Source organism: Perissodus microlepis, chromosome 4 (assembly GCF_051167445.1).
Source record: "Perissodus microlepis isolate ML-2025 ecotype Zambia chromosome 4, ASM5116744v1, whole genome shotgun sequence".
Taxonomy (NCBI): Eukaryota; Metazoa; Chordata; class Actinopteri; order Cichliformes; family Cichlidae; genus Perissodus; species Perissodus microlepis.
Genome location: NC_140464.1, coordinates 5345476 through 5353800, shown reverse-complemented (window position 1 = coordinate 5353800; position 8325 = coordinate 5345476). Strand labels below are relative to the sequence as shown.

General features: G+C 45.8%; 1 protein-coding gene across 2 annotated transcripts in view; it reads left to right on the top strand.

Moving 5' to 3' along the window:
- Positions 1-314: 314 nt before the first annotated feature.
- The window catches only part of lrrc4ba (leucine rich repeat containing 4Ba), a 51259-nt gene continuing 43248 nt past the window's right edge, over positions 315-8325 (top strand). The window contains exon 1 of one of the 2 annotated variants that reach the window (XM_084925214.1): positions 315-423. The gene's annotated coding sequence lies outside the window, so the exon portion shown is untranslated. Of the gene's footprint in view, positions 424-2149; positions 2459-8325 lie in introns of those variants that run through there. The other variant, XM_084925212.1, reaches the window with a different exon arrangement.

Sequence of the window (8325 nt, the reverse complement as noted above, 5' to 3'; positions counted from 1 at the left end):
CCCATCTTTATTCATTTATCGGCCTGTGGTGTCCACTCAATCAGTCAGTTAAAGTCTGGCCTGATGGAGCGAGCCCCGCACACCCACCACAGCGAGGGAGAGAGGGAGAGAGAGGGGAGGGAAGGTTATACTCCATACCATATAGCCTGAGCAGACACTGCAGTACAGAGATACAAACAGGGTGGGATGGGGAGGAAGAGGAGGAAATGTGAGGGGGCTCTTTTAAATAATGAGGCAAGGAGGGAGGAGAAAGGGAGAGAGGGGGGGAGGTGAGACAACTGGAGGTGAAAAGAGAGCAGCCTTATATCAAGAGTGAGCGAGATTGAGAGGTTCAAAGTGAAGGAGGGGAGAGAACAGTCAATATCAAGAGCGAGCGTTAGGGAGAGATCCGGGACGACGACAACACCTCCACAGACTACTGAGGTATGTATGTGGGAGGGAGGAGGGAGAGGAGGGAGAGGAGGACAGGGAGTAGGGAGGGAAGGAGGGACGTGTTGGTGGAGAGTGTGTGAGAGTTTAGAGAGAGGGAGGGATATCCACTGCACTGTTGTGTGACTGGAAATTTAATAGAGAGAGAGAGAGAGAGAGAGGGAGGCAGGAAGGCAGCAGGGGAGGAGGGAGGGTGGGGTGGAGAGAAGGGCGAAGGAGCGACGCAATGCAAAAAGCACTGAGCGAGAGCCGTTGTTGTTGGAATTACAGAGGACTGGGACAGAGCGTGGATGCTGCTAGACCCTCACTGCAGAGCGTGGGGCTGTTTGTGTGTGTGTGTGTGGGTTTGGTGGGGGTGGGGGAGTGGGGGGTGGGGGTCAAGTGAGCGAGAACATATTGTGCATAAAGTGGAAGAGAGCAGCCAAGGCCACGTAGAGTGTGCACTGTGCAATGTTTAATAAGAGAGAGGAACAGGTTGGCCACCCTGTTGCTGCATCCAGACTAAATATGCAGGGGTCAGTCATAACCCTGATCCCCATCTAAATCATGCCTGTATGTGTGTATATGTGTGTGTGTGCGATAGCCGGGAGCAGTGCTGGAAGGAAGACACGTGTGTGAGGAGTGTGTGCATGAAAACACGTGCCTGTGATGAAGTGCTGGCGTTGAGGTGCAAGAATGTGAGAAGAGTGATCCACTGAGTCTCGATATAGAACATTATCAATCCAGCACTAATCACCCGTCTGAATCCCCCCACAGCACTCACACACTCATCCCCTCTTCCCCTCTGTTATCTGATGGACACACGCTCAACCACCCACCCACCCTCTCGCGCACATCTCCCCGCTAATATCTTGCTGAAGTGATTGACAACTCAACCCCGAGCAGACCTCCAACCTTAACCTGACCTTAAACCTCACCTCACTCCCCCATTTAATAACCTATCCCCGGAGAGGCTTTGCCCAAACTGTCATCACCTGAAACCAATCACATTAGTGCTCACATTCTTTAAAAAGGAAAGTTAATTTCTGGGAAATAAACACGCTCAACCCCCCGCGCCCAACACAATACCCCTCCTTTCCTCCATCTTAGGATGCCAATCAATATACCCGCACGCGTACTGTATATGCCACACGTACGACGGGATCCACAATGGCAGCAGGACTCAAATCCAACGAGGTAGCGCTGTACAGGTGGGGCTCAGCACTGCGTGTGCGTGAGTGTTGCCAAGGGAACCGACCAAGCAGCAGTGTTCCTTGTAACAAGCAGTAAACAGCACCATCACCGTCATTTTATAGAGATTATGCGAGCATATGGACACGTGCGTGACTGTCTCTGGGATCAAATGTAAGAAAACACCGCAGCTGAATAGTGAAATGCAACGAAAGTGTGGGTTCCTGTGACTAATTATAATCATAACACATAGGAAGGTGATAATTACTGTTACATTGGATGCATTTATTTATTATGTAATCCCATTTTTTGCGTTATTAATAGGCTGTTTAATGCTACGAGCGCGTTTGCAACTGACTGTTTAGGTTTTATGTGCAACGCAGACTAACGCAAAATCACTCATTTAACATTTTTTTTTTGCTTCAAAAGTAAGAATTTAAAATAACAATATATATATATATATATATATATATATTTTATTTTTTTTTTAAAAAAAGAAAAACTGTCCCGGCAGTGTAGCCCATCCCCTCTGAATCGACCAGTGGTTCCATCCACCTGAAGATGTCTGAGACAATTCTCATTACCAGCGGTAGAAGCGCAGCACTTGGAAAGGGTGAATCAATCAGAGAGGGAGAGAGAAAAAGAGAGAAAGGGAGAGAGAGAGAGAAGAAACAGTGAGGGAGACGGAGGAGAGAGAGAGAGAGAGAGGAGAGCGAGAGGAGGGAGAGAAGACAGCGTCGGCGGCTCTGCAGTGGAATACGCTGTTATTTGAGGGAAGGTGAGAGCTCTCGGAGTACCGACACGCGCGCTTTGAGCGAAGATGTGTTTCAGGACTTGATGGTAGCATAATAAAATAAAGGTAAGTGTCTCGATGACATTCAGAGTCCGGGTGCAGTTTCGTGACATTCTGGTGTTTGTCTGGTGTGTCCGCTTGTGTGTGTGTGCGCGCGCGAGAGAGTCTGGCGGACAGTTAAGTGCATTTCACGCGCTACAAACTACTAATATGTTGGAAATCCGCGTGTATCATGACCGGATGTGATTTGGGAACTGTCCTCGTTTGGAATCCGAGAGAGGCCTATAAAGGTGGCTGATATCCAGGAATTACGCGTGACAACAAGACAGACGTGTGTCACAGGGAATCGATTCAATTCTATTGATTTGCATGATTGGATGTGGTCTGTATGCGCAGTTCAAACTTTGCACCAGCTCCTTGGGATGTGTTTCTTGTTTCTGTTTGTGTTCTGTGTGCTTTTTCAGCACAAGTTAATCTAACCTTGGCGATAACAGGAGCATCCACTGTAGCACAAGCTGTTGACAGGGCTTAATATATGATCCGTTTAACGCGCAGCTTTCACTCAAATATACTCAATTAAACCCCCCCTAATCGGACCAGTTTACAATGTTAATGTGTGTGTGTTGGGCTTCAGTTACCCTGGCTGGCCCCTGTTGATGACCCCAGATTTGGAGGAAAATGCGCAGGCACCTTGCGGCTTACGCGCGGTGGGTTAAGCTCTGAGTCAGAGCCTGGGGCCCCTCCGGCTGAGAACAAGGAGCAGATAGATTAGGACTGATGAATGAAGATCTACTGCCTCTATCTGCAACACAATGATATGGTTATGAAGGGATTTAAATGCTAATGTGCAGTGTTTGAGAGAAATCCGAACCGACTGGGACTAGCAGGAGGAGATTGCTGGCAATGTGTGCGCTGTGGACCAGCTGGATGATCTCCTGAGTTTTATGACAGACAGAATAGGTTATTAATGGGGTGTAGGAAGGTGAACTGGGGCACTGGGGCAGGATTAGACAAGAAAAAGGTTGGAAGGATCTGCGTGTGTCTGTAGTTATGTGTGGGAAGGGGAAGGGGGTGTTGATGCACCGAGAGGCCCCTCCAACAGTGTACGTTTTAGCAGATTTGCATGCCTGGAAGGAAGAAAATGAAGCCGAATTTCAGGGAGGTTCAGAAGAAGTGTGTGTGTGTGTGTTTTTAACTGGAAGATGGCTTGTGTCAGTATGGATTTCCTCCCATCCGCTCATACTGCTAAAGCAGGACTGTTTGCTGCTTGCATTTTACACCCCGCAATTCAAAGCTCTTTACAGTACCTATAAATTTCTACACCATTGTAGCTAAAACAGTCGAGCAAATGACCACGACATATACCATTTATGGGCCCTCATTCCACTGCACATCCTTTCTATTGGATCCAAAATAAGCCTAGAGACGTAAAACTTTAAGAGGATGGTAAGTTTTTATGTTGCTCATAAAAGCATGTATTTCATCCAATCATATTGGTTTATGGTCAATAGTGAGGAAGCGAGGCTTCTTTCTTAGCTGATCGTGAACTGTATTTACAACAGCACCAGTAACTGCAAGGTTCGGGCTTCATGAAAAGCTTGTCACATGATATCGCATTTAAAGCCAAGGTGCTCCAGCTCGGGGCAGCGCTTCAAAATATCAAGACATCTCACTGCCGCAAAAGCCAGGCCGGAATGTCACCGGAATTTGTTCATCTTGAACTTTGCTGCTACCCTCCTCCCACCAACCCCACAAACCGAAGCGTTACCTCACTTACTAAAAGACAGCCACATTGTGACCACTCAAACAAGACAGCAGTCTATTTAGCTTCTGTGATGTGGTTTTTATGGATGGAGGGACGTGATTTCTTGTGATCCTCATTCTTGGGATTTTAATTCTAAATAAAATCAAGAAGACCCTGTACTGAATGAGTAAAGACCTTGAAATAGGGGGAATCTAATGCACAACTTACAGTAGGTCAGATCTCTATGAAGTCCTGAAGGTGCAAAGTCATGACACCTCTTGACCTAATATGCATGTTATTAAAATTGAACAATGTCACGATTCACAAGGAAAGGTTAACACAGATTAGTTAAATGGGATGCAGGTGGAATGTTTTATTCATCTGATTTCCTCTTCATGGACTCTGTTCATGTAACGGGAACATTTAGACACTGGTAGCTCCAAGGTCTAAATTGTCGGCAACCAAAGGAAGGACATTTGGCAGATTTTCTTTTTAATTCTAAAATGTGCGAAAGGTGGAAAAATAAATACAATAAAATATAGCAGTCAACACTTTCCTGAAGGATTTTCTGAACCTCTTCTACAGTCTGACCACTTAAAAAAAGAAATAGCATGTGGGTCATCTTGCAAATTTCAACTGTCACCTGATAAATTTAACACACAGACACACACATTCCACTGACTCCTTCCTGTGTCACAAATTAAGCACCGGCTGAGCAATTTCAGTCATTTGAGGAATCAGGCCAAGCTGCTCTTTAATTTCCTAGGCACACCACTTATGCATGGCCGATGAGCTTGATGAAAACAAGCAAGCAGGTTAACAGGGACATGGTAAATTACACCTGCACACCTGGCCTAGAGGGAAGGTGTGACTTTGAGATAATGCTCAGCCCCCCACTGCTCTAACGTTGTCGGAATAGTGGAGCCATTGCGGATTATTTCCAGAGGAGATATAGAAAAGTCGAAGCAAATCCTCCAAAAACAAACACCCTAGGTGGCAAAGGGCATGAGAGGAGTCCAGCATATAAATGATTGCCCCCTAAAATATTGTCCCAATGATTTGTGCATCTCCCAAATGAAGCCAGGGTGCTTTTAATCTGGTTAAAGTGTAGTTTGCCTTTCTTTGTCCCCTTACTGTAAAAGGACAATGGACTGCATTAATTCGCTGCTACATTAGAATGCAAAGGGAGTAACTGTTGCCCTAAATATGGTGTCTGCCTGAGTTTGTGCATACCTGTGTGTTTATGCACACGCACTCATTTCTGTGACAAAGAGCCAGAGCCAGATAGAGATTATAGATGACACTTAAACTGTTCTAATCAGGGCAAGCTGGCCGCTGATCTCTTCATAGAGCGGCGGTGTCACTGATTGATGGCTGCAAGACTTGCTGATGTACACGGGTTGAAGGGTGAAGGGAGAGTCGGTGATCAGCCAAGAGAGGCAGAGAATTGTGGGAGGAACCTCCGGCGTTCAGCTCAAAATGCAGCACGACGAGGGACCCATCTGAGACGCTGGGATCGTATCGCACACAGTCGCCACGTGCTCACGCCACGCCAGAACCTGGATATCCGAGATTCTGTTTTTGTGCATGATGTGGCACAATTTGAATCCCCGTAACCTGGGGGCAGGGAGTGCATGGGCACTGACCCGTGCGGAGCAGAAATGCTAAGCTCCCTATGATGGCGCGGTGGGTATAATTAGCCATGATTGGTTTGATTGAGTCTTCTGTCCAGGCCTGGGTGTTGGCCCTTTGGGGAACATGATGATTGTCCAGACATTAATTATTGAATAATAGTTGGAAGATTGGCAATGGTTAATGACACAAAATGAAAGCTATAATCCATTGAATTGACATAATTAGAAATGGTGAGATTTCCCCTGAGGAGTATATTCTCATCATGACCTAAAGTGAAGAGCGACGCCTGAAAAAATGAACTAAGGCGATTCCTTCCCCCTCCTACCTCATGAGTTCATGAAGGCACATTGGGAGAGCTGCCTGGAGGTGCTCAAAAATCCGATCATCTCCTAGTAAAGATGGCTGAAAGCGGCTGTTTCTTGCTCGTGTCACCGTGAGTGGCAGTCAGGATGCAGTTTCGGTTTGTGCTGTCTGAAATGAGCTCGCCAGAGAGAGCGGTCAGCTCTGAGTGTCTGATATTGAGTTTGGCAAATAGAAGAGATATTATCTTCTCCTGGTTAGATTAAGTATTAGTAAATGTGATTGGGTAATGAAGGCGGTCAAGCCTCAATGACCACCCTGCTTTACAGCTACTGCCGGCTTGGCTGCATCTATGCACAGAATCTTGAGGGAGTTTGTTTCGGGTCAGTGGTGGCATAAGAGTTCAATAAAGCATTGCAGAGTCAGGCTGAGGCCTTTCCTCCTCTGTCTGCCTCACTGGCTGGCTGTGCTGGCCGGAGGCACAACAGTTGTGGCATACTGATGCTGATGATGATGACAGTATAAATATTGATGATGGAGATGGCAAGAAACAGAAGCATGAAATTATAATCCTGATGACCAAAGTGTGATGCTAAATGTTTTCTCTCTCTCGCTCTTTTTTTTCTTCCTCCCGCTGTTGTTTTTACATGTGATTCAAGCCTGACACAGACAGGTTTGGTTTCCACGGCGCTCTGAGAGATCACAATGAGATGCCAGGAGAGAAGCGTGGGCATGCTGTCGCACAAGATGACACGTAATCCAAACGTCCTTTTTTTTAGCTGGTTGGAGGTTGTCGTATTTTCAGGGGCAGCAATAGGGGCTGTGCTGATGTCACTGTGAGATGGCGGCTCCTGAGGTGGGGGTGGGCGATAAGACATGCCAGCAGCCGTCCCTGGAGGCCGTTAAGGGCCCCAGAGGAGGCAGTTAGCAAAGCTACGCGCCATCGCTGTGATAAATCGCAGATTCTGCTGTATGGTTAGGACGATTACTCTCGGTGCCATCACATGAACCTGTGCACGTCTTCACTGTTTGTTTTCCAAGTCCCCGGACTCCCCGAGATATATGTAGAGTGTTGACTCAGTTGTACTGGTTTATTTATATATTGTGCCCCTCTTGCATATTTCTCTTGTGGTAGCTTTCAGATTGGGTGGTGCAGTGACGAGGTGTTCAGGCTCAAATTTCTCTATCAGACTCAAAACAGTTGATATGGTAAGGCACTTCCCATACTAAACCCTCAGTGAGGCTTAGTTTGACCTTTTCTGTTAGAATAGAGACTTAAAGAGTTAGAACATCCCAGACCAATATATCTAGATTGCTTTGGTGTGAGCTGCTGTGTACTTTTGGAGATATTATGTCTGCCCTCTCATGAATACCAAAAAACTAGACCTTACTTGCCTTGTGGTGCTCAAAGTGCAACAGTGGGGTGGTTGAGAAATGTGAAGAATCTTAGTTTTCCCGATGAGGCACAGAAACAACTTGTTGAACTTGATATAGTTATCTTTAAAGTGACCAAAGACCAAAATAACCAAGAGTTCTATCTAAAGAAATATACCGAAGGCGACCTAACTGATAGGAATAAACCAAAATGCATCAACTTACCTGCCTAGCATGGGGAAAACATGTCAAAAGAAACAGCATCCCACCACTACAAACTCCTTCAGTCTATCAAGCAAACCGCATAGCAAAAGCTACAGGTGGAAACACGTGTGGCAGGTTGGAATAGGAGGAAGATGAATAAATCTCTGCCCACGATGGCACCAGACTGTCCTCAGCCTGGAGCCAATCATCTGCAAGCCGAAAGATGGCACATCAATCATGGCCAAGTACCTGCACATTTCAGTTATCATATATCGACACACTAAACCACACGAACCAAACATCCCACAAGGAGAAGGAAAAACAGATCCGTTACACTCATGACAAAATACCATTGAAGTCGTAAAAGTCTCTTTCCAGAAATCATGATACATTTATCAAAAAAATTCTAATTTTTTAAAAATCCACAAACCTTGCTGTGATCAGTTTCACCTTAGGAGCTATTTTCTTTCTACTGTCTACATCGGTCAATCCAGAAAACATCCAGTTAGCTAATATGATGGCTCAGCTGAAGGTGCTGCAGTCATGGGTATTCACCTGTCTTTGCAGGTAGATAAAGACCTAAAAATAAGACTGTGCCAAATACTAAATCATTTGGATATCCATTTGTTGAGTATTTAATTCTGAATTTTCAGATTTGGTTATTTTTTATAAAATG